Source organism: Anomalospiza imberbis, chromosome 2, assembly GCF_031753505.1.
Source record: "Anomalospiza imberbis isolate Cuckoo-Finch-1a 21T00152 chromosome 2, ASM3175350v1, whole genome shotgun sequence".
Lineage (NCBI taxonomy): Eukaryota > Metazoa > Chordata > Aves > Passeriformes > Viduidae > Anomalospiza > Anomalospiza imberbis.
In genome coordinates this window covers 80,817,475-80,843,934 of record NC_089682.1, presented here as the reverse complement: position 1 = coordinate 80,843,934, position 26,460 = coordinate 80,817,475, and the positions used below count along the sequence as shown (strand labels likewise).

The following is a 26,460-nucleotide window of genomic DNA, read 5'->3' as shown; positions in this document are numbered from 1 at the left end:
CTTGAACTCCCTTTAAGGTTAACACAGAAATGTTGTTTCTCAGCTGGACACTCTCCATGTCTGTAAACCACTGTTTGTTGTCTACTTTTCCACACCATCTAGCTCACCTGAGAATCTGCCTTTGATGTGTGTATTGAAATGAGTCTTTAAGCTGGATACTGAAAAGGTTGACATTTAGCTAGATGGGAAATAAATACCACATGACTGTAATGATAGCACATACTCTTTCTCCCCCAACTTTTGGAAGGATGAAAGCACAGGCCTGTCTTCTTTCAAGGCATTTTCAAACTTCCAGTAATGAGTTAGCAGGAATTTATTGTTGGAAACAAAACACCGTGACTACCACTGCAGAGTTCCCTACAGAACTGCCATGCACATCAGCCTGGCTGGTTTGAAACTACCACATGTTGGCAGGGAAAAGATGCAACACACTTAAATTACTTCCAACATGCAAGATTTCTAGAAAAAAACCCCAAAACCAACACAGTGAAAGGTCTCCCACTATCAGATTATGATTTGTCACTGCCATATGGAGCACTTAAAATGAAGGCTAAAAAATTTTCAAACTCATCGCTTATTTGGATTTTCTTTTTACCAAGTTTCTGAATGCGGTGTTTGCTCATTATGACCTCACACAGTTAAAGCGCCGGCTAGCGCTGCCTTGTGAGGCCGCAGCCGTCATGTTTACGGGCACTCCAGGGTAGCGGAGTGCCCTGGTGTGGGTAAGCAGCTTTGGTAGCTTCACGCTGAGAGGAAGCGAAGGGACGAGAGAAGGACACTTTGCCTGCAAAACTGAGAACTTTTATTCCCCCATGCGTGGTCGGAGTGAATCGCCCTCAGCGCAATGCAAGGCAAAATGGCGACGGGACAAAGGAATGCATCAGATTAAACAGGGGGTGGGCGGACGAGGTGGAAACCTGCCTCACCCTGTGGGGTTAAACCGAGGTAGGGTTTCACAGCCAGTGGTGACATAACAGAGGTGGGTACAGTGTTCTGGGAAAAACAGGGATGCAAAGGTGAGGTGATTGATACAGAACGTTCATGAAGAAGCAGGAAGTGGTTACAAGATTGACACCTGGCAGGGAGTGAACAAACCTGGAGTGACAGAACCATGTAAGGAGAAAACCTGGAGAGGAGTGAGAAGATTGACAGGTAACTGTGGGTCTGCGCGGCGGGAAATCTTGGAGTAAACACCCGGATCAAACTACTGTGAGGGAAAGATAGGGGTACAAGGAACATGTCTAACTAACATTAATACATCCCTGCCTAAACCAACCCAACCTACAACGTCTGAATGCTGGTTTTACAATCTTATAATTTAATAATGAAAAGAGAAAAGAGCAAACACTACATCAGAGTGTCTCTAAAGGACAGAGAAGACTAAGCAACATATTTAAGTTGACTTAATTGGAAAAATTTAACTGGATCATGCTGAGATGTCATAATGTACAACTTCTATGAACATTAATTTTCAAGGAATGCAACAGTTTTGCCGCTGAGCTCCTCCATTGTGGTATAAAAAAAGGACACATGTAGTGGGATTATTTTTTTTGGGAAGAACTTGAGCTGCTTTCTCCCTACCAGAAGAAGACAAGATGGTGAGTGTTGTTATTTCATTAAGCAACTACCACAACACTCTTGTTTTCAAGGAGAATATAAACTCTTCTAATTATTTCAACTAGAAAATAAATGGAGTTATTGGTATTCCAACTATAATAAAATGAAGGTATTACTATGAAGCTATTACTTTGATCTCCTGAAGCAAATAAAGAGGGGGAGAAATGATGTTTAAGTAATTCTTCAAGTACTATCTGGTTATACAAAGTATATCCAAAATAGGATTTTTCAGGCACTCAGAACTCCTTCTAGATATTTTACAGTATTGTAGACCCTGCCTAAAAATATTTCCCTGTGCCTGATTTTTCTTCCTATCAATACAGAGCAAAAACACTTCAAAGCAATGAAAGGACTCATAAGAGGCATCTGATGCCTGGGCTTCCATCACCACCAGCCTGTGTCATGTCACAGAGATATTCCTGACAGATGTGGGCCCTTCAGGATCTGTATTGAATTATGCTTCTTCACTGCTGAGTGTCAATACATCAGGTCTCTTCATCATACACAAGAAGACAATCTAAGAGAAAGAGTTGGGGTTGTTCAGCCTGGACAAGAGAAGGCTCTGGGGAGACCTTGTCGCAGCCTTCCAGGACATAAAGGGCACCTGCAAGAGAGTAGGAGAGAGACTTTTCACAAGTAGATACAGTGATAGAAGAGAAGAGGTAATGGTTTTAAACTGTCAGAGAGTAGATTCAGGTATTAGGAGGAAATGTTTTTACTGTGAGGGTGGTGAGACACTGCCACTGGTTACAAATAGAAGCTGTGGGTGCCCCATCCCTGGAGGTCTTCAAGCTGGGGTTGGATCAACTTGGGGCTTCGATCAACCTGGTCTAGAGAAGCTGTCCCTGCCCATGGCAGGGGCATTGGAACGAGATGATCTTTAAGGTCCCTTCCAACCCATGGCATGCTAGGATTCTATGATTCCGGGATGTTGGCAAGTGTATAACCTGTCCCTTGTCACGAGTCATTTTTCTTAATCTTATAATAGCCTGGGTCATTGTTCTTTTGAGTGCCATTTGTGTGGCTGTACGCGTGATCAAGATCTGTCATAGATGCTGCCTCAGACCAAGTCCTTTGGCACCCTGCTGTGAGTTACCTGGAAGCATTCCCACAAGCAGCCCTGACAGTTTTATATTTATGTTGTGCAGTGCTTTGGTCTCCAGAAACCAGGGCCAGACTTCTGTCCTAGGATTATGTATCACCTTCTCTAATGAGCTGGAAAATACACCAGAATACAGCGCTCAGAAACTCAGTAGAAACAACCACACAACAGCCACTGAGGGAGAATTTTCACTCATCCCAGCTGCCAAAGGGGCTTTGTGCCAACAAGAGAGGCAATGCAAGACTGCAGCAAGCCACTATCAATACCCTTGTCAAAGAAATGTTGATAGCTTGCACTGCTACTTCACGAGTCTCAAACCACATTTAAGTGACCTTCAGGTTTCCATTCACAAACAAAATGGAATAATAAAATTTAAAGATGCTTTGAGCATGGATTTAGCTTTCAGTTGTCCTCAGGATCTTGCTGAAGGCCTTAGCTGGGCTGGTTTACAGGCAGTGTGTGACTGTAATTTTTATTTTTTTTACACAGGTGCCCATCTTCCCCTTCCTGTCAGGTCAGCCAGCCAGCCTGCAGCTGAGTTCCCATGGAGATACAGAAAAAGGAGTAAAACAGCTGCAGTTTAAAAGACCATAAGTTACTCCTTTTTCTGATGGAGTGTGAGTGCAGGTTGCGCTAGTTTTTCATGCCAGCATCACACTTTCCATAATGATTGTCTTAACTTCAGCCCTCACCACTTTCTTTCAGGCAGTTTTTAAAGCATGCAGAAGTACCAAGCAGAACCTTGTCATTTATTCATATTTACAAGTTGAGCTTTGCTAAGACAGGTTTTCATGAGTGAAAGCACTTTGTGCATGTAGGAGGATATAGTTGTCAGGGATGACAAAAATCTGACTGGTCAGGACACTTTTTTTTTTTTTTTTGTTTGCTTGTTTTTAAATGCTGTTACATGAAATCATGTTTTTTAGTATTATTTAGTACTATTTTAGTATTATTTCAGTGAGTGCCAGAAATCTTAGAAAGACAAGCTTTTGTGGGGGGGGGGAGGGTTTGGTGTGTTTTTTTTTTTCCTGATGTTCAAGAAATTATCCAATGATAAGCCTATAGGAGTTATGACCTGTCTTTAAGTTGGGAAAATGTTCTTAAGATCCCCTCTCAAGACCAAGAAAGCAAGAAAATCGCTCCTAGAAAATGATTCCATTTTTGAGGCAAGTGCATTCTCACTGACATTTCCCTCTCATTAAGAAAACTCAGCTGAGTGCCTGAAATTAACAGTCATAAATGTATGTAAGGATGTGTGGAATGAAAAATTATATGGAAGGTAAATTACTCCTGAAAAGTAAAGGCCATCTTGCTAACTGGAATGGAAAGGCAATTGTCCATTAGATTCAGCTTCCATCTATTCATCACAGCTCAGATGTCCACAGTCAGGACAGCCACAGGAATGGATTCATTCAACTCAAGGGTTCCTCGAAGGTGGGATGATGTTCTGTATGGGTTAGACCATTTCCACCAGAGTTCTTTCCTTGCTGTGGTAGGCACAGGATGGACCATAGACATTATTTCTAGCATAGTGTTTATAGTTTGCTCTAGATTTCTTAACAGGAAATCAGTAAAAGTGAAATAACAAACAAAACCTAACCAAAACATGCAGTCTCTGTCCTGAGGATTGATTTAGGCACAAAAATGTAAGCATTAATAAAAGGTAACAAGACCACTTATTTCTGGTTGTTCTGGTGCTGCCAACAGTTCTTGTCATTTGAAAATACCTCAGCAGTGTCTTTCAAGGATCTTCCTCATCCTTTTGTTCTCCTCAGGGAATTTATCTATCACTAACCTTTAAAGAGTCTTTTATTTTCCCAGTTAATGTTTTGGAAGCAATGCAGAACAATTTGAAATATGCATGTGTAAGTAGAGAGAGTTTATCAGGGTGCAGAAAATTTTGAAATTTGTGACATTAAATTCCTAACACATCATATAAATTTATCATGTTAAATGTCTGGTTCTCTGGGAAGGGTAAAATGTGATTTTTTTTTTACCCAATTTAGATATGGCCAACAGAATTATAACCAACATAAACACAAACTGAGAGCCAAATTAAAAAATGGCTATTATGTGCCCAATTTAAGTGTAAATTACTATTCAGCTGCCTTTTTTTTCAATTGAAGTTTATCTAATTTAAGGAACTCAGGACTTGCCTCTTCAGATCTTTTAATATACTGAGTGAGAATCAAGTGTGGGTTTCCATCACCTTGATTATCCTTGCCATCAGCAGAAGAAACTGTGCTGCAAGTAATAATAGCAATAATAAGATACTTCCCTTTATTTTTTTATTCCAGACAGAGCTGTTGCCCTGATTTTTTAAGATTTTCTAAAGCCTTCTGAGTTTACATTCTTGTAGAAAACTTTCTCACACATCTTTCTGTAAACAACCTATTGTTTTGCATTCTTTCATAGAGGCAGAGAAATTTGATGTACTGGTAGTTTGTCCAGTGTTGTTGGAGAGGTGGCACATTCACCTTCCAATCCACTGGCACCTTTTGAGAACTATAAATGATTGGAGTCAGAAAAAATAAATTAGTCTCTTCATTGTGACCATAGCTGTGGTGGGTCGTTTTTCCTTCTGTCCTCTGAAGGACAGAAGTACTGTCAGTTTCCAGAGAAGTATAATTCTTGCTAATAAGAAGATTAAAAGCTGTTTAGACTACCATCATTTGTGGTCTATGGAGTACCTAAAAGCAAAATATTTTACCAGTAATACTTGCATCATCATGATAAAGATATCAGTAACTTTTTTTCTAAAAATAACTTGTTGTAGCTGCCCATACCTACAGGCCGTAAATAAAGTTAAATCTCAAAAAGAAGAGTTATCAGTATCATAAGTAAGAATGTCTGCTTTCAGTATGAAAATGTTTGATCTAAGAAGCCTGAAGCTTGAAAAAAAACCAAAAAAAACTGAGAAGATTTGTTCAGCCCTACATTTCCTCCTAAAATGAAATCCTTACACTGCTGCTCTATCAAACCAAAATTATGGGTCTGAAGATGAACTAAAGTATTGTGTCTGAGTTACTGACCTTCTCTGTTTCTAGAAAATAATTCTATAACCAAGGGTTATTTGTTAAGATCACCAGTTGCATTCAGACATTACTCAGTGGTTAGCAGAATGCAGCCTTGCAGGTTTGCAATGCTTCCAAGAACTGTAGAATCATAGAACAATGCAACATTTTAGGCTGGATAAGATCTTTGTTAACACAGCACTGCCAAGACCACCACTAAACTCTGTCCCTCAGTGCCACATCCACATGACTTTTATATACCTGCAGGGATGGTGGCTCAACCACTTCCATGGGCAGCCTGTCCCTATGCTTGACAAGCCTTTCAGTGAAGAAATGTTTCCATCTGAAGAAAAATACCTTTTAATTGCTTTTATTTTTAACTAATTTTTTAATCTGTAAAAATTTCAGTTACTTTAGGGTTGAATACAGATTGACTTACAGATTTTTAAGAACCTCAGAAACCTCAAAAACTAAGAAAAAACCCAAACATAAAACCAACCAACCAAAAAACCCTAAACAAAACATAACAAACAAATTCAAACTTGAACTCCTGGAAGAGAAAACCTCCAGGCACCAACACAGGCTGGGGACCAACACCTGAAAAACCGCTTTCCAGAGAAGGATGTGGTGGCCTTAGAGGACAAGACGACCAAAAACCAACAGTTCACCCCTGTGTCACAGAAGGCCACTTCTAAGAGCTGCTGTCCCATTTCCTTGATTAACTTCTGTTCTGGACTTGCTCTTCAAGTTCTTTAAATTGGGGTAGTACCATCTGATTACAAACCCGTGTGATTACAGTGAAGGCAGACTACCCAGGCTTTTTTCTTCCCTTTTCCTTTGAATGCTGAAGACTTTCATACACCAGTTACTTGTGTGAAGATTCTGACATTTCCATGAGCTGATCAGAATATGCATAAGAAGACTCAGAGGATTTTCTTCCCTATACAAAAGTTTAAGTGACACAGTCACATTGGGGTGTTTTATTCTAGGAAACAGACAAGAGTACCTGAAGAAGTAGTTTATTGCTTATACTCTGAATATTGTTATAATTACATTCTGTTTGAAAATAATCAGATGAATGCTTGCTGTTGTTAGGTGAAGCCAGTTGTTAATTATCTACATTTTCTTCTTTTTTCAGTTATTCATCCTAGATAATTAAAAATTCTTCCCCATCCAAAGGGAAGTCTGCATTCCAGCTGAGTCTGAGTCTCTTAGAGGGAAACTTTTTTCTCTTATTGCTGGTTTTTAGTCATCCCCTGCTGATATCCTGCTGTCCAGTCAAAGCAGAATGAATTTGCAAGAGGCTTTCAGCAGCAAAAAAGTCCTTGAAGCTTTGCTGTAAAATAATACATGCAATGTACTGGAAAACAATTGAGCTCACAGTGCTGGAATATAAAATCGTAGTAACAACCACTAATCAGTTTGACACACCAAGCCCAATATTAATTTGAAACAACTTCATGCAGTTCTTGGGAATTGTCAAAATGGGAAGTGGATGTAATAAAGACACTAAAAAAATTAACTTATAAAAGTGTATTGAATGAAGCAAACAAGCACATAGTTTTAACTGACTGATAAATACAAGGTCAGATTTCATCTCACAGTGCTGAAAATCTTGTCTCTTTTGTCTAATATTGTGACATGCCTAAGAGCAATCAGGCATGATGCCTAAGAGCATCCAAAATGACTTAGTATCCAAATGAAGAATTTTAAAACACCCCCAGACATTTCCTAATTAATTCAGCTCACTAGATTGCCTTTGGACTGTCAGTGCTGATGTGAGGAATTGGCAGATTCATGCACAGTTAGAGACAGATTCTTCTAGAAGCCACCAAAATGGAATCTGAAGATAGTCTACAAATACACCGTGTTGTCACTATGGAATCCTGTGGGAATCATCATGTATATCAGAAGAGCACAGAAGACAATCTAGATTCTGTCTGGAATACAGAATGGAAGGCTAATCCAAGTATTATCTGTTTTAAAATCAGCTTAATTAAATTCATGAACCCGGTTGAATGGGCACATTTTTCCTTTTCTTTTAAGTATATAAGTAAAGCACTTCTCATACTTTTTTAAAAGATTTGTGTGAAGAAAATGAGAAATACAATCACTGTTGTGCTGAAATAATTATTAAAATATTAAGATTTTGGTAATTTATGGCCAATTCAGACAATTAACCTGTTGCACTAAACATGAAATTTTAATTGTTGGAATTTGGAAAGTACAAATGCTTTCCAAATATTAATTAGTTATCCAGATATGTTTCTGTGCCTGTTACACTGTAAACATGAATGTGCAGAGCCCAACATGTACAGGGTATTAGACAAAAGCAATGACCAAATTCAGACTGGTGAAGCTCAGCCAGATTGTTGTGTATGATTCAGTAAGCTTTTACTGGGTATTACTTAAAATAAATCTTGCATCAACGTGTGGCAAGCACATTTTTCTCTCTCTCTCCCTCAGGATTTTTCATAGAGGTGCACAGAGAGAAGAAACAGAATACAATTTCTATTTCTGCTCCTTGTTTTTCCTGTGTGGAACATGTTTGGAGAATTGTTTACCTGGGGTGATTGCTTGATTGGATTCTGGTGAGGATTGTTTGAGCCTGGTGGCCAATGCAATCCACCTGTGCCTGGACTCTCGGGAACAGGGTCACAAGTTGTGAGTTGGTTAGATATGGTAGGTAGAAAAAGTAGGTATATAATTTTAGTATCTCCTTTAAATAGTATATTAATGTATTATAGTATAGTTATAATAAAGATATCATTCAGCCTTCTGAACTGGAGTCAGACATCATCATTTCTTCCCACCGGGTTCACCTGCATTTACAGTATCAATGCTATACTACTCACTGTTTACAAACCTTCCTTTACAAAGTTGAAATTGTTCTCTCCTCTGTGAGGGTCCCATCATCACTGTTCAGTTACTGAGAACAAAGCTGATGTCTTGCTAAGGAGCACTGCAGTGGAGGAACATGAGAAATGCAGAGGTTCTGCTAATCGAAAGTACAATCTTATCTGCTATCCAAGCCTGGTATCAGTCACCTGAGAAGCAGTATCTTGAGCCATCTAATTTACTCTGCCTTTTGCAATTCCAGATTAATCTGGAATGTCACATCTGGTGTCACATCTGGTCACAAGGTTGGAGGTTGAACACTATCATATACCATGTAACTCCTTATTACTCCATTTTGTTCCTGACCCATTCTTGATTTTTGGACTGCAAAGGCCCTCAATATGTTACATAAATAACACAGTAAAGATTTTTTTTTCCCTATGGTGATCTGACATGTACAACTAACTCTTTAAATTCTTTTCTATTTTGTTGAAGAACAGCTTCATTTATCTGAGATTTAATTGATGGAAAGCACAATTTTCAAGCAGTGCTTAACAGCATGGAGGTTCCCAAGGTTCTGTGTAAGATGTAATGATTTTTGCCATGAAACTGATTTCTGTTGATGCTGTTTTCCATAAATATTGCTTGATCTAATGGAACTTATTTTAAAGCTCTACTGAAACACATCAATTACCTCTTGAAACTTTCCCCAGTATCATCTAGCTTTCTAACCTCGTACATTTTCGTTTCTAAATACAAGAATTTTATGTAGTGCTCTACTAGTTTTTGATGAATTCTGGAGTAACTATAGTAGAACTTGCCTATATAAAACAAATGATTTTTACTCTCTGTTGAGGCCTTGTTCTGCTAAAAAGTCAATTTTATAATAAGAGCTTCCATTAGGAAATAAATTTTAAGTAACTTTAAAATATGTGCCTTGAATTTTCTCTTAATTCACAAAAACTAATTTGTAAAATATGTACTTTTAATAAGATCCCAGTTCTACAGGAAGTATTAATATTCAAATTCTTTTAAGCCTCAAGACTTGTTGTTTAATTTCATTTTTTTACATAATGGTGAAATAGAGTATTGAAGAATACAGTGTTCCTGCACCTGCGTTATGCAGTTAAAGGCATCTTAATAAATTTTATTTTGTAGTGTGCCTGGTAGATTGAAATCTGCTGTAATCTGCTGTATTTTGCTGCTCATTTTCACACAGATAGCAATGAATTTTTTAGTCAGTTTTCTCCTCTCATTGAATATATGGAGGACAGCAATAAACTCATGTCAGCAACTCCCTATACAGCTCTGTACTAAGGATGGAGGCACCTGAAGTTGACTGATATCCTTTCTTTTTGGGATGAATTGCTGTCTGTGCATATTGATAATACCCTGTGTCATTGCACATCCAGGAGCATCAGTCTTCATAGGTGAAACACTCTGCAGCGCTCACCCCTAAAACCTACTGAGATCTAGAAACTTGGGACAATGTTCATTTCACCCAGCTTTGCAGCCTGTTTTGATATTCCTTGTTCCCCATGAGTACTTTATAGGAAGCACAGGCCCATGTGAAAGGGTTCTGATGCCTAGAGCACAACCAACTTTTTTAAACTTCCCTTTCCCATGACTGTTCTTCTTGGGTCTCCTACAGCTTTGAATTAAGTCAAGGGCAGATCTCCTAGGACTCAGCTCACACCTTTCTGTGCTCCTTATACGTACTTGTATGATTAATTAATTTATTTTTTTTTTACTTCTCAAAAAGGAGGTAAAACCCTGCCTTTCATAATTACAGAATTGGTGAAGCTGAAACCTGTAACCCACCTGCCATTTAAGTGGTTGATTCCGGTGATCTGAGCAGTGCTAAAAGAAAGTTGCAAGCAATTGTAATTAATTTACAGCAAGGCACTGAGTTAGATTTCTTTGAAATTATATTTCTTGTTAAAAGTCAGCCTGAGCCTCTAATAAGAGAATATGGCAAAATAATTTTAAAATGCATTTAATTTAATAGTAACTTATTTTTAATACTAAGAGAGATATTGTCAAACAAAAACCATTTTATATGGCAGCAGTTGAATGAGGAAAAGTAGTAAGATTCATATTGTCATTTTTCACAGGTGACTTGTTTATATATTTTCAGAGAGCTATTAGGCTCTCTGAATGGTTAATAGGGAATTGTGTATTCATAACCTTTTCTCAAGGGGCACCTCAGAACTACCAAATATCTTACTCCTCCAGTTGTCTTCTGGGTCTTGCCTCCCTGATCATCTATATCGTATATACTGGTTCAGGGTAAGCACTCCTTTGGACTAAAACATTTAGTTCCCCACAAAATAAAGTCTAGGTGCAGTTCTGGGGATAATTCAGTCCAAAAAGTGTTCTCCAAAGATGATATGACCCTACACAAGCTATTAACTCCTACATTACATTCTTGCAACCCATTCTCAGTGGGCTTTGCAGCCTTGCAGCCTCAAGCAGCCTTACATGTTTCCCCAAAAGAGGTAATACATTATTTCTGTTTCATGTTATAAAAATATAGATCTTGATAGGCTGAAACAATTTATTTCAATTTCTACCAGAATATACAGGCTATTAAAAGCCAATTATGTTTCTCAGCAACCAGGGCACCATATAGGTCTCCAAGGAGGAAGCCCAGGGCTAGTTTGGATGCAGCCAGTTTGTTCAGGCAGGAGAAGATCTGGACAGGAGCCATCCTGCATCTGGGGGTGCAGGGCTGTCCCTATAGGAAATGCATTTAACAATGCAGATACAGCCAATGATACTAAGCTTTACCAGTTATTCAGGCAACTGATGGCAAAATCACAATTGTGTTATTGGCAACAAGCTACCTACAGAAGAACTTCCCCTGCACTGTTCCACCCTACTGCAGAAAATATGTGTGCTTTGGTCCCACAGAGCCTCTTTCATAGGTTTTGTACCTTGATGAGGTATCCACACACTTTAATGTGTATCATTCCACAGAAAGTATTTGTCTTTGGCATAGACATCTTCAATAATGTTACTTTACTAATGCAAAAAGCTCCATTGGGTCTCAGTGATTAGTTGGGTACCCAGGTGTTTTTTGCACTGGGTCCCAAACTGTGTTCAGAATAAAAGTGGTATAGGTTTGTTCCACCACAACCTCTAAATAAAAACATCTGCAGTCCAGTGACTTCTAAGTCCCCTGGGTTCAAAGTACTTACCTAAAACAAAATGGATGCTTTTTTTGATCTGGGGAAACAGTGTCCAGTTAAACTACATTTTGTTATATCCACCCCCAGCTTTCATTTATATGCCAAAGGTCTACTGCTCCTGCAACCCTTGACATTTTATTAAGAATTCTTCTACTGTTAGCAATGTGCTGAATCAGGGTGGGATTTTCTTTAATATAAATGTGCAAAGCTAAGATGAACAGCTCAACACAGCTTTTCAGCTCTGCAAACTTGGCTATGCTTTAGAGAAGTTGAGTTCATTCATCAGAGCTGTTCTCATCTGCCGCTGTGTTTGAGCGGCACATATAATCTTCCCTTATGTAATTACCCTTTTTTCTTCAATCCCTAGCACTTTCTTAAAGCTACTAGGCATATATGCTATTTTATATTATTTCTAAATAAAGTAAAATTCTGTGTACAGTTTAATTAAAGGCAAAGACTTAAGTAAGTAATTAGGTTTACTGATTTCTAGCAGTAAGTATACCTGCACATGCATCAATCAGCATATAGGTAAGTGTTCTGCTAAGTCATAATTCTGTTTTTTTAAAAATTGCATTATCTGTCCTTTATCTCACCTATGCTCAGCTCTACTTTTGGATGTCTTCTTCATCTTATCCTTCTAATATTTGTTCTCTATTTGTCTTTTTCATTATTTAGAAACAGTTTCTTTGTTTATTTTTAGTAAACAAACCTTTTTGTTTTACAGATTCCTCACCTAAGCAGTCTTTTTATCATTTGCTACACATCAAAGTTCAGTTTCTGTAATTGCTAAGGAAGATGCTTCAAATCTAAGGAGAATTGACTTGGTTTTATTTTACAATTAATGTGATCAGCAGAAATAATACTTTCCACACATCTTCAGTCTGATGATGCCTTTTTGTTGCTGCAGTCAAGATAAAACATGAAACCTAAACAGAAAATATATCCCCTCGCCTCTTTTACAAATCCAATCTTATAAAGAAAACACTCAACAAAGATCTTCTGAAGACACTTCAGAGAAATCTGGAATGCAATTGCAGACACACATCCAGCCCTTGAAATTTCATAACAAAGGACTGTAACAACAGTCCTTAGGAAAGGAGTGGAAACTTTCATTTCCTATTTAGTTTTCATTTGTCCCTTTTGGGGAAAGTAATACAATATTCAGAGGCCATCATCACAGTTCTTCATTTTAGTATATTTTATTGCAAATTTGTGTCCGCAAAGAAGGCAGCAGAGACTCTGAGCCCACCGTCAAGGACACATAGGAATACTTCATGAATATATTCTACCAGGATAATAGAAGCAAAAGAGACAATTAGACAGTATCTGATGACCACCGAGGTGCACCAGGCTGAAGGACAAGCTTTAGGATTAAAGCTTTAGGAGGATCTAGGGTAGAGACTTAGCTGAGAAGATGCTTGCTGTCTGTCATTGCTTGAGGCAGACCTGGTATTGTCATTCCGTACTGAGTCCTTCAGCTCAGAACTGTGTGGCCAGAAGGGGAAAAGGGTTTGCCTTCCGCTGGTCATGGCAAGACACAGCCATGTTCCCTCTGCTAAAGGCCAGCCATTCTGTGGCAATAGGCGTTCCAGAGTGCTTAGGAGGGAGAGGCAGAGATCAGTGTGCACCCTCTCCCATTATCACACAGTTCTCATTTCCACAGGCTACTGGTCTGATTAACAACTGGTGCCAGTTTCCATTAGTTGGTATAATAGAACTGTTAATTTTATAAATGCCTTAACACTCAACACATAACCTAATACTTGTAAGAATAAGAACTCCCCAAATACAACATAAACTGTGACTAAGAAGATAAAAGAATATTTTATACCAGTGGCCCATTACAACCCCCCTCTGCTTTTAGGGGCTATTTATATGCCATTTGTATTACCAGTCACATGCAAGGGCCCCCCACTGCAATATACTGAATCATAAAATAAATGGCAGTATTTTCTTTAGCACTGTTAATATAGGAAGCATATGCTTGTGAGTAGGGCACAAATCACACCATGGCAAACATTTCTAAATTAAAGCCTGAGAAACCAATGGGCTGTACCTCTCAAACAGCAGGTATGTTACATGTATTATATATGTTATAGGTTTGACCTTGGCTCTCTGAGGGGTAGAATTATGGTTGCCTGGGATAGACAAAATTCCTTTTAAGTCTGCTGTATTGAATTTCATTTTAAAAACAAAACAAACAAACAAACAAACAAAAAACCAAGGCAATTTACTTTTCTTTGAATTTTAGCTCATTCTTGTATACAAGGGAAAAAATACGTATAAGAAACTTACAATAAAAAGGATGGAGAGGCTAGGATGTACAACATAAGAGGATCTATACAAATACTTAACAGTTAACCTCCCTTGTCTTATTTTGCGTTGTGTCTGATGTGTGTACATGGGCATACACATCCTTTCCTTTTCCTGTTTAGGTCTCATTATCCCTGATTCTTCCTAAATTATATCTTATATCAGGCTTGTAGGCAGTACCTTGTCTTTCATCTTTATATAACCACTCTCCCCCTCAGTTTTCAACACAGCAGCCTGCTTCTTCCTCTCAGCCCCCACATGGCAATCATCCCCTCTTTGCCATATAGCTATGCAGTGCCTCAGTTCTCAGCACATACACATACCTAAATTTTCATAAATTCAGGAATATACCTGTTCTGCTTTTGTCTGCTAGATCCTATTTGTGGGAAAACATGCCAGGACTCCTTATGTACCTAAAGGAGAATATTTTAATCTATAGTATCTTGTAGCAAAACCAATCATGTACATGAGTTATTCAGAGTATCATCTAATAAATTTGCTTGACTTAAGTTTGGTAGACGTACTGCACCTCTTTGTTTTAAGTTGGCACACTGTGAAATATAGATGGGGCTGACAAGTTTCATTTTAACTTGCATTTAACTCTGATGGCATAGGATATTAGATACACATAAGAGCACACATTCCTACTGATTAGACCAGTGGCTTTTCACAGGCATATTATCATCACACATAGTTATAATTCTAAAAAATGCAGCACACGTTTTAAAGCCTATCTTTACTTTGTTTCCTCTTTTTTCTTCATCCAGCTTTGTGTCTGTTTTATCCTTTCCCACCCTGAAGCTTTGTGTTTCCTCTCTAGCTCGAGAATGAAAAAGTATGAACACGAAAAACTCTGCAGGGAGTTCAGGAGAATTTGCTATTACAACATTTCTTTCTGCAGTTTTCATGGCTTCTTACACAGACAGACAGAAGGGCAGAAAAGGTGCAGAATCTAGGGCAATTCTTCCAGCTTTGCACTATACAGTATGTGGCCATGGGGAAACGGAAGGACTCGCTGTGTATGCCCAGCAACAATAAAGCAATCCCTGTTTAATGAGAAAGGAGGAAAAGCATTTTTCAAACCAGATATTCAAGGCTTCATCTCAATATGGAGTTCAGCCTTAGTCTGTAAAGGGTCACTTCAGCTGCCTTGCAAATTAAAGCTATCAACTTCTAACAATATAATTTTTGTCTCATAAGCCTGACAAAAGCACAGCTTTTGCTATAGGTACATTTTTCAAATCTATTCACTGAACTTAAAAGTAATTATTATTCTGATTTTTTTTCTTTCTTTATAATCCACCTTTACCCTTTGCTTCTTTCTCTCTTGCTCCCTATTTTTGTTTGCCAGTGGAAGGGGACAAAAGAGAAAGCAACATAAATAATCTTCGTTTCAGATACCCACTTTCTGCTGGACTATTTCTGTATCCAGCATCATCAGGGATTAGATAAAAGATGGCATCCTTGGAAACCACAGCCCAGGAATTACATGTTTGTAATGTGTCACTCACATGTCATGTGAGTGAATAGGCAGTATGGTTATGCTCCTGCATGTTATCTGTGTGCAAATGTAACAGAACTTAAATGAGCCAGAGGGGAGTGTTGATTATTCTGTAGTCCTACTTTCATTCTGGAATATGAAGTAGCATAGGAAGACAATTTTCTTACTGAGATTATGGATGCTTTGGGAATTTGCTGAGCTGCCCAAGGAACATGCAGGGATTGCATAAATGGATCTGTCTGGAAGACATTTGCTGAGACAGAGATTTTCTGTACTGGTTTAGCTAAAGATATGAAACTCATAAAATTAATTATTAAAAATTAGTTTGCTCTAAATTAAAGAGCAAACACTGTCAAACTGAGCACCTACCTGAACTTTCACCATATCTTTGGCAGTGATAAGGTATGAACCATCCATTCTTCCACAGAGACTCTTCACACTTTCTGGAGGATCACTGCCATCTTGCTGCCCTTGCTGAACAAGTCATGTCCATCAACTGCCTCCTGATCATCTGCAGGCACTGGAAACTGTAATCAAATTGGAGAAGAGGAGAGAACTAAACTATTTTGAATTCCTGAAAATGTTATGAAATAAGACACCTGACTAGAGAGAAAGGGTATTTTGTCTGTGCTGAGGAAAACATTAGGAAATTCTCTCACCACTGGACATCCAAGAAACAATATAGGCAAGATGTGCAACTGGCTAAACTCCATTTGCTCTGCTGCTCTGAGAACAATTATTTCAGCCTCTGTCTTAAGAGTCAGGGAACTTTCTGCATCTGATGGTAAATTTACATTATTGGTGAGTTTCATCTAGCAAAGTGATTCTCATAATATTGTGCAATGAATTTATCAGTTCTGGAGTTATTCCCTTTTGCAGGTTTAACACAGTGTTTTACTAAAATAAGTCCAGGTTCTTTACTAAGAGTGCAAATTTAAACAGTTTCAGGCTGATATTTTTATTTTGCTTTTAAGTCATCATTTTTTGCATCTTTTGTTCCTTAAAACATTTAAGTAGCTCAACTAACATGGGAAAGAGGTAAAAATGTTGGAATTCTTTAATAGCATCTGTCTACCAACTTTTGTTGTGTACCAGCTTATATAATGCTCAAATCTATGCTGAAATAGTAACTAATACGTCTCATAACATATGTAAGGTATTTTAAATTATAAAGAATGTTATATATATTTAAGTACTTAAAAATAAAGAAAGGTGCATTTTCTGAAATATTAGCTGTCAAACTTTACATCAGTTCAATCTTCAATGAAAGGCTTTGGGCCACTGTAAGACAGCAGTGGAAAGCTATGTTGACATTAAGAAGGCAGCTAGAACAAGGGAAACATTCACACAGTAACATAAAAGAATCCCCATTAAAACATCTGAGGCTTATACACATACAGGATATTGAGGTTTCATGTTTTTCTCTGCTATGTGCAAGAAATAATACTTTATATTAAGTTACTTGCTGTCTTAAAATGATTGTGCCTCATGTTTTCTGAATGGTTTAGTACTTAAAAAGTGGGACAAGCAATTATCTCTTACATAATAAACCATCTGCATGGATATAATTAAACATTTGCTCAGTTGTATTTGATATTAAACCAGAAAAAGAATGTGGTTAAGTAGCATTTATCATGCAAAAGATGTCAAAATCAGCTGAAAATCCATCTATAATATTCTGGTTAGTTGCTAAGCTTTTGAAGGGGTCTTGAATAGATCTCAAATGTGATGCTGCATAACTCAGGTTGACATGGTAACATGCATAGTAGGGAAAATCTCAGCTTTATGATCAACTTCATTTTAATTCACTCCCCTTCTCATATGCTCCCCTCAGTTTCTGGAGTAAATGTATCTTAAGAGTCTCTGATTGCAACTCATAATTATTTGGTGTAATTAAGATGGCGTGCTAGTCTTTTTTTTTTTTAGGCTGCAGAATAGTAGCAGGTCTATGAAATTAATCCCTAGCAGCATTTTTTAATGACCATGTTAAATTTAGTGCTGTTCCGAGAAAGATTATGTGTTTTTCCTGGTTAATGGGATGTTTGCTATATTCAGACATCTGGCAGCACTGTGCCTGAGGAAACAGGCAGAAAAGAAATTCAGTGTAGCTACTCTTACAGACATATAAGCTGTTAAGGGTCAGTTAATAGGTCCTGAAGACCCTCGCTGAGAAAGCAAGGCCAGAAGAGTCTTAGCTTGAGAACACAGGCTGAAAGAATGACAGCAGGGCAGAAAAAGGACCCTGTAAGCCAGAGGCAAAAACGAATTTGCAAGAACAAAACTGAGACATAGTCAACATTTCTTGATATATTTGGATAAAACTGAGGCTTCATGGATGACTATCACAAAATTTTATGTCTTAAAGTAATGTAAACATATCTTTAGAGTGTTAAAAAATCTTTCTAAGAGCTTTATTTCTTCTGCAAAATAAATCATATATTGTTTTTAACAGGGATTCACATCGTTGTACATTCCTTAAGTATTTTCTCCTGTGCATGAGAGAGCAGTACAGATTGGGATATGGTGTGGGATGTGTCTGGCACCTTATAGCATGTGATTGAGCAGAGGGAGGAAGGGAGGGAAGAGAGGAACTACAGAGCTAAGTTATCCTTGGGGGAGCATGATAGTCAGACTAGGAAAGCAAAGTGCTACCCTGCACAAATGCATGAGGGACAGACAGAGATAAAGAAAGAGGCAGGACCTGTTCCACTGTGTGACACTTCACACGTTACTGACTCAAACTCACCCAATCCTTTTGGGTAAGTCATGGATGATAAAGTGCTTCAGCTCCAAGACTGCTTGAGGGATAGGAGAACTGTGGGATTCCACAGAGGACAAATGAAGGCACACTCAGAGTGACCAAAAGGAAAGCTTAGCTGAATCTTTCTCTGCAACTTTGACATTGGTTACTCTTCAACTCTCAAAATAACTTGCCACTTAGAAAAGTGGGATGTTACCATCACAGCAGATGGCAGTGTTACAGACTGAGAAATGAGTGTCTGTCTCCTGGCTTTACAGGGAAACCTTGATTTATCATGGAAATTTTGACATCACTGTGAGAGATCTCTTACAAAGGAAATTTAATTAAAGAATTAGAAATACTTTAAAAGGAAGCTGACAAATGAAAGAGATCTTCCTCTTCTCGGATAATTGTGGAATTAAAAAGATTGAAAAATGGTTGAAACTTTCTGTGACAGCTTCTGGATCCACGGAAGCGTCACATATCTTCTTAAAGTCTGATTCCTTCCACAATGGCACTCCAGAGCATTAAAAAAAAAAAAAAAAGGCCTTTTTTTTAAAATTTAGAAGTGGGTTTTCTGTTGTTTGGATAATTCTTAATGTAATAACCCTGGCAAAATTAAACTGAGGAAAGAAAACAAGAATTGCTTGGAGGCAGTTTCCCCTGGGCCTACATCACCCAAAAAGGAAGAAAGAAAAGACAAGTTTTAATGCCACTATCTACCAAAATATCATCAATTAATTTTTAACCCTAAAGAAAAAGAAACCCTATTTTTCCACAATAACTTCCTTTATTGAAGCTTTACAAACTTAAACTATGCATGATTTATGGTTCTTTAAAGCTTTAATGAGGTATAATTCTGTTTATATAAAACAGCCTTTCTCATAAATTTTCAAGGGATATTTTACACTAAACTTCTGTGTACTAAAGCAAAATTAATTAGTTCTTCAAAACAGAGGACTCAATTTCACTTTCATGGCAAATTAGATTTTGCTTTGTTACTGTCTAAGAGCATGTGGATTAATTTCCTTAATAACAATTTCCTTTCTATCAACAATTTGAATGTAATCTTAAGATTTCTCTTTGACTTCTTTATGGCTATTAGTGGCAACAGCATCTTTTTATCAAATTTTCTCTGTAAAGGTATACGTGAATTTATTTCACATTGACTGCACCTAAACCTTCAAAATGTTACTACATACATGGACAAGCAGAAAAAGCGTTATTGGCCAGCTACCCTATTCTCTTCTAGACCTCATTAATTTCCTCCCACAAACATGGTTACCCTATAGATTACAATGGCTCTATTTATTATCAAAGGACTGAGCTGACAAGCCAGAGTTTTAAAATTACAGAAAACATCAATCTATGCCAGCCCAGAGCTTTTGCCTTACATTTTTAACAAGTAATTCTAAAATAGCAGCTCTTAAAGATATTTAATTTTGAATCATCCAAGATCATTGTCTTTTCGACTGGCTGAAGACTTTTCAAGGTCAGGTTTTTGAAAATTTTGTGCTAATTCTGGTTTGGAGCAGTAGAATTGGAGGTGCCTGGAACTGTCCAGAAGGGTAGTATGTTGGGATGATTTCAGTATTGTATTTAGGTTTCCAAAGTCTGAATACAGTTTTAAGCATTTAAATTCTTTCTCTGGGGGAAGCTGAGAAGACTGTCAGGTACATTTAGATGCAGTCTCCATTTAGTGGATGTTTGGTTTCTCTCAGAGAGTCTCCAACTTCCATTCTTTTTCCTCTGTGTGTTTTGATTTAGTTGTCTGTGCATCCCTGACCATAATCTGTGATGACTGTGGAATATTATACTTTGATCTGATTTTACCTTAAGCCATGTTACCACAAGAGTCATAATTATTCCATTAAAACACTGCTAATTAAAACAGTCTGCTCTGTCAGACACAAAACTTTCACTGCCTGTATATTACCTTAGGTTTTTTTAGCAATATTTAGGATTGATATCTGTGATCATTTTGTTTGTCTTTTACCTGATGAACCTTATAGCAGTACCCAACCTTATGGTAGCTAAGAATAGCCAAATTAGCATAACCAGAGATATTATTAAAGAGCATTTCTCTAGACCTAATGTTTTAAATAATTTGGAAATAAAATTATTTCCTGTTCAGCATCTTAAAATAATACTTACTATTTATGCATGCACTGATAGTAGTAGACAGGCTGAAATATCTAGGATGACAATGTCAGGTTGAGGGTTGAATCTTCTCTAAATTAATCACAATTTTACTCTCAGCAATAATGTAGATAAATATTTAATTAAACACAATGGAATTAGTTCTACCTGCTGCAGCTCTTTGTCCTGGGGTGGTTGAGTGGCAGGACCATCAGTGTAGATAATGTAAGGAGCAGCAGTTGTTACAGCAATAGCTTTGATTCACACCCTTAGCATGGGAATGGACTGTGAGAGAGGATGGCATCCATATCCTCACTCAGAAAAATGCCCAAAGGATCTGATCTGCGTTGTAACAGGAGCTGTGGAACCCAGCAGACACTGCTTGACTCGCATGGCCAGTGCACCACAAAAAATAGTATCTAGAAGGTGAAAACACTATTCCTATGCACTGCAAATTTGAGACAATCCCTGTGTCACTAAATTCTTCCCGCTTCATTTCTCTTCTTTGAATGATCTGAGGTTTTCCCTGGTGTTTTCTGTTTATGTCTCTCACACATCCCTAAGGGACTTGGGACACACACTGGCTGATTACCTACCTGAGGATGAGCTTACGTCTATCCCTCCCTCTCCTCCTGCCTGGGCTACTGGGATATTCCAGCCCTCTTCAGATTGACAAGATCCACTTGGCAAAAATATATTATTTGGGGCTTTAGTTCAAAAGTGCCAATAGCTGGTGAAGAATTTCACACTCTAAATTCTTTTGGGAAGCATCTCCTTTTTAAAAGTAATGTTTGTAAAAATTTTATCCCAACCCTAGCCCCTCTAACTTATTTTTAAAATGCTGGCAAACAGAACTTCCACATATGCTGTTCTTAGGTCATTAAAAAAAAATAAAACCAAAAACCAAAAGTGGTGGATTTATATTCATAAAACATTCCAGCTGTCTCTCCAAATGAAAAAGACAGTCCTGAAATCTTCAGCCTAGAGCATGTGAATACCACTGAGACTGAGTTGAGGTTATTGTTAACATACATATTCTAAATTATTTAAATTGCGTCTGCTAAAGATTAACAGTCAGAAAACAATATCAATGCCATTTAACTTGTTTAAAATAAAGACCAGCAAAAATTCAGATCCTATACTTCAGAATTATTTTAATTCAGCTTCTTGGCAACCTGGAAAGGAGAAAAATTATAGGAGGAGTTTACTCAAATATATATCTTTCTATACTACATGATGATGGAGAATATTTGGAGATGGATAGAGCTGTTTCACAGGTAGGATTTGACCTGACACATGGATGGTTCATTTATAATTTATAAACCCAAAAGACAGGGCTTTAGGTTTAATTTGGTAACAAATACAGGCAAATCAAATCAGCAAAACAGCTCTTTAAACATTCCTTGTTCATACCTGAAATAATAATATCTGAAAGAAAAATAAGAGACATAAGTCTGACAAGCCATACTGAAGGTCTTTCTTTGACATAGTTAAAGCATTCATATAATATCAGAAAGTGAAATAAGTTAACTTTTCAATACTGAATGTGTTCCCTTTACAATGAGACCTCTTTCCAGTGGACAAAGACATAGAAATAACTTTAATAATGTTTTATCCAATGACCAGCATGTAATTATATCTGTTCTATGTAAAGAGAATTAACTCCTGGTCTGCTGTTTAAAAAGATGAATTTCTTGGAGAAGTCACTTTTAAGAAAACAAGTGAGGAAAAGAGTCTATACCAGTGAATGATTTTACCAGATTCAAAAATCCAGTTGTGCAACTAGAGAGAATATTGTTTTTTTTAAACACAGCCTCAATGAAGAGAAATACAGGACAGATAATCTAGCAAAAACTTTTCTTTTGCCCATTATTGTAAGTCTGTGACAAGTGAAGTATCAATGACATCACATATGAGAAATTAACACTGAGAAATTTTACAATAACAATGCAGAACAGACAGAAATATTCAACTATTATTTCTTCACAATATGGTCCCATCCCAGTCATGAATGACATATGCTTTTGCCTAAAATCATATGGATATAATTTTTAGTACATGAGTAATTTAAAAAGAAATTATTAGTGGTCTGCCTGAACAATTAAACTTGCTATTCAAGAAATTTTAGGATGTTAAGGATGTAAACAATGGATAAAGCCAAGGTTACATTTGGACAACACAAAAAAATACGACCTTGATTTTATAATTCTATCTGTGCTGGAATCACTAGCAGATAAAACAAATGGAGTCCTGGTATGTGATGTAATCAATACCGAAAATGATTGTGTAACTAGTGACAATGAGCATGTCAAATTGGGCGGCTTTCTGGGTGAAATTGTTGGATATGATTGATGAAGATGACTGCACTGACATACGCTTCTGTAAAGTGACAGACATCCAGCAGTATATCAACCTAATTAAGTGACTGGCATTGTACAAAATCAGTGCAACACACAATAATTAATTGTGAAATGGCTAAATGGCGGATCTACAAATGCCAGTATGAACAGCTAACCACCATCCCTTGGGTAATGCCCGAGGAATTTGTAGAGTTCTGCTGTTTCTCAGAAGTGAGTTTTTCCCGACGTGTGGCTGGTGCCAGGACTCCCAGCCCAGCCTGGGCCGGCGCACGGCTCTGCAGTGCCCAGCTGGCTGGTGCCGCTCCAGTTGCTCAGATCCCTGCTGGGAGCTGGCACAAGCTGTTTGCTGAGCTGGGCATATCCAGCAATGTCAGCACCAGTTCCCCTGGCCTGGTGTGGCATCCTGAAAGCTGAGTGCCTCTCTGATGAGAAGTGGAGTGAGCTGTAAACACACCCTTGACACTGCTGCCATGGGGGATTGAGCCCCGCATTTCAGAAAATGCTGTCCTCTGCTGCTGCATAAATTTATGAGGGATCTGAAGAAATATTTAACAACATTAATGGTAAAATTTTCAGATGACATGAAATGCACTAAGCACTAAATAATGCAAAGAAAAAACAGTTTTTCTATAGGGAAATTGACATCCTTTGGTGAGCCAGGATCATTTGAACGTGCTTTTTGAGACAGCTGAATGCAAGGTCATTCAGCAGGAACAAAGAATGTAGGTCACGTTTAGAAGACTGGAGACTGTGTCCTGGAAAGTGGTGACTCTGAAAAGGAATTAGGGGTCACAGTGGTTAGCCAACTAAAGAGAAGCTCCCAGAACAATGTTCTGTACAGCCTTCGAGATACAGGAGTGTTGGGTGGTGACATAACTGCATCTGATTCTAATTTGACAAAGGTGCTCAAAAATTACAAATGTTCAGAAAAGCTGAAACTGTTGGAAGACTCTTAGATCTGAAAAACTTGATCAACGGAGATGAGAAGTCAAAGTTACTTTATACAAAGTGAAATGACTGTACTGTGGTTTATAAAGATGCATTGACAGGGGACTTAGAAATACACAATATTTAAAATCTGTCAAAAAGTAAAGACAATTTTCTATTAGGGAAAACAGTATATTTTGTTGAAATGTTTTAGTCAGGTTTTGTTTTTATTTGGAGTTGCATTGGTTTAATTCAAATAGAGAACAAACACAAGAAAAAAGGGTAAAGCGTATTTTAAAGTGCTTTCAAAATAAAAGCATGGTAAGAATGCTTGACAAACAGACTGCACTATTGTGTTGTGTCTTAATGTTAGACACAAAACTTCAAATGAACAAAACAACATATTTTAAAAGATACTTTCCTACTGGGTTTATACTCTTGCCTTAATTTATACTGTATTCTTTTCTTTTGACCTTTTTTTGATATAGTTAGAGTGAAGGTCTTTCTTGAACATCTGTGAAATATTTTGAACACTTAGGCTTGATGTTAATAATACATGTCAGAGAGATGTAAACACCAATGGGAAAAATAAATTATGTACGTGAATACAGGGCACTATAGCTAAAGTAATGAGTTGAAACATAAGAAAGTTCCATTAAGCCGATCACCAGGAAAAAATCCTTTTCATTGGAGGAATTCAACTTTAAATTCAACTTTAAAGGGATGTTTCATTTGGGGAGCAGAAGCCCCAAGACATTTAATTGAGACATTTTAAATGAACTGAACAAAACAGCACTGAAGAATGTTAAAGAACACTCCTTTTTCAGGACCACAATGGTATTTCCCATCTCTAATCTTTGTGATTGCCTGCTTTTTCTTATCATTTAAGACTGTCATGAATATTTTATTTGATTGTTGACCTACAAAAGAAGTGGTTTAAAGAATAAAGTTTTGTTGTAAGACAACCAGAATTCTTTTAATATTAGTTTCCATTCTCCCCTTGAGTATACCAAATTTACCAATATCACTGGGATCTGTTTTGTCTAAGCACAGACCAGAACATTTTCAAACCAAACAGACTAAAAAGCTGATGAAATACTCAATGTGGATATGCTCATTTTTTAGGAACTTGCACCTGAAAAACAACAGTCTTTATAGTAAAGTGACTCCGCACCTCATTGTCCATAGGGGAAGACTAAAGTGCCTTAGAACAAGATCCACAAAAACTAAGGTAGGTGGTAAGAGTGTGCTGAGGACACAACTGTACATTGAATTCTGACTCTTTTTGATGTTCAGGTATTTTAATACTATTACTCCTTTGAGCAGAGGTTTTTCTGAAGGTTTTAGGTGCTCATTTCCCTTTCAAAAACTACGGGAAAATGTGTAGCCGGAAGACTCCTGTCTGCTCTCTTCTTTAGTGATTAAAAAACTCCTCCAGGATGATGAAGACAAGGCAACAATTTTTCTCCTTTGGGGAATCTCCTGTCTCCTGAGAGCTTACATGTGGACTTCTCTAGAGGAAAAGAAAAGAAAGAGAGTGCTCCATCCCCTTCTTCTTTTGAGCCCCTTACATTTTTTGTAGATGGAAGGCTTGGTTTGCCTTCAGAGAGATTAAACAGGAGCTTCTATTCTGATTAAAGGTCTATCAAAGGGAGCAGGGCACCCTGGGCTTAAGTCCCTGCTCCACTGATTGTCTCTGGATTTATGAATATAAAATACATAAATTGTCCGTAATACAGACACACAAAGCCATCTTTTGTCTTTCCCAAATGAGTGCCATAACCATGAGGTTACAGACTAATTCCCTCTCTCTGATCTAATGCATTTTTAATTCTTTCAGAGTGAAGCAGCTCTAACAGAAGGGACAGACTGTGTTTTCTTCCTTTCTATGTCCCCCTGGACCATAGGCTGTTTACCTGAGAAGCAGAAGAGGGCTGAAGTCTTTGTTGCACAAAGGAGAGCAAACCAGATCCTTCATCTCAAGAAGGATCTCACCACTTAAATTTGTACATTAAAGTGAAGAATAACAAGCCTACGAGGAGAAAGCATCAAGTATGGCTGAATTTTTTGTGTGGAGGTTGACTTAGCAAACATGCTCCAAGACCTGATGGCGTTGAGTGACTCAGATGTAACCCAACATGCTTTTGGCCAAACACATGTTCTGAGAAATTTCAGCCTAAAAACTGTAGCATCTATGGAAGTTAGTCACCTCGAAAATCAGCTGTAACTAAGCGAATGAATAAGCATGGCTCCTGCTTTTAATACTTAAATTCCACATCAATCCCACCTTCAGCACCCAATCCGTGTCGCGGGGGTTTGAGGACTCGGTGGGATTTCAGTACTTCGCACCCAGGCGAACCTCCTGGAAATGCCAACATACACATTTGCTAAAATTACTTCCCAACGCATTTTTCGGACTCGGTCCAGAGGCCCCCCTTTTCAGGCACAGCTCTGCCCCGGGCACAAGCAGCTCCGGATCGGGCACGTCTCCCCGGGCGGGGCTGCCCGGGGCGTAGGGAAGCGCCGGGCGGGCAGCGCCCCGCGATGCGCCCGGGATTCGGCCCGGTGAGAGCCCACCCCGGGGATGGTGCCCGCCGGTCCCGGCAGGGCTCGGCTGGCAGCCGGCGCGGCGCGGGCAGGGCGCGCTGCCCGGAGCGGCTCCGGCGGCGGCATTCCCGCAGCGCCGATGGACGAGCGAGCCCGCAACGGGAGGGAGAG

At 38.2% G+C, this 26,460-nt stretch overlaps 2 long non-coding RNA genes across 2 annotated transcripts; one reads left to right on the top strand and one right to left on the bottom strand.

The window, feature by feature from the left end:
• Positions 1–1,295: 1,295 nt before the first annotated feature.
• Positions 1,296–18,628, bottom strand: LOC137469357 (uncharacterized). The gene is made up of 3 exons (XR_010996456.1): positions 18,323–18,628; positions 15,946–16,103; positions 1,296–2,221 (listed from the first exon to the last, which is right to left on the bottom strand). It is a non-coding gene; the product is annotated as an uncharacterized lncRNA (long non-coding RNA).
• LOC137469358 (uncharacterized) lies at positions 16,094–25,805 on the top strand. The gene is made up of 2 exons (XR_010996457.1): positions 16,094–16,360; positions 25,583–25,805. It is a non-coding gene; the product is annotated as an uncharacterized lncRNA (long non-coding RNA).
• Positions 25,806–26,460: the final 655 nt, after the last annotated feature.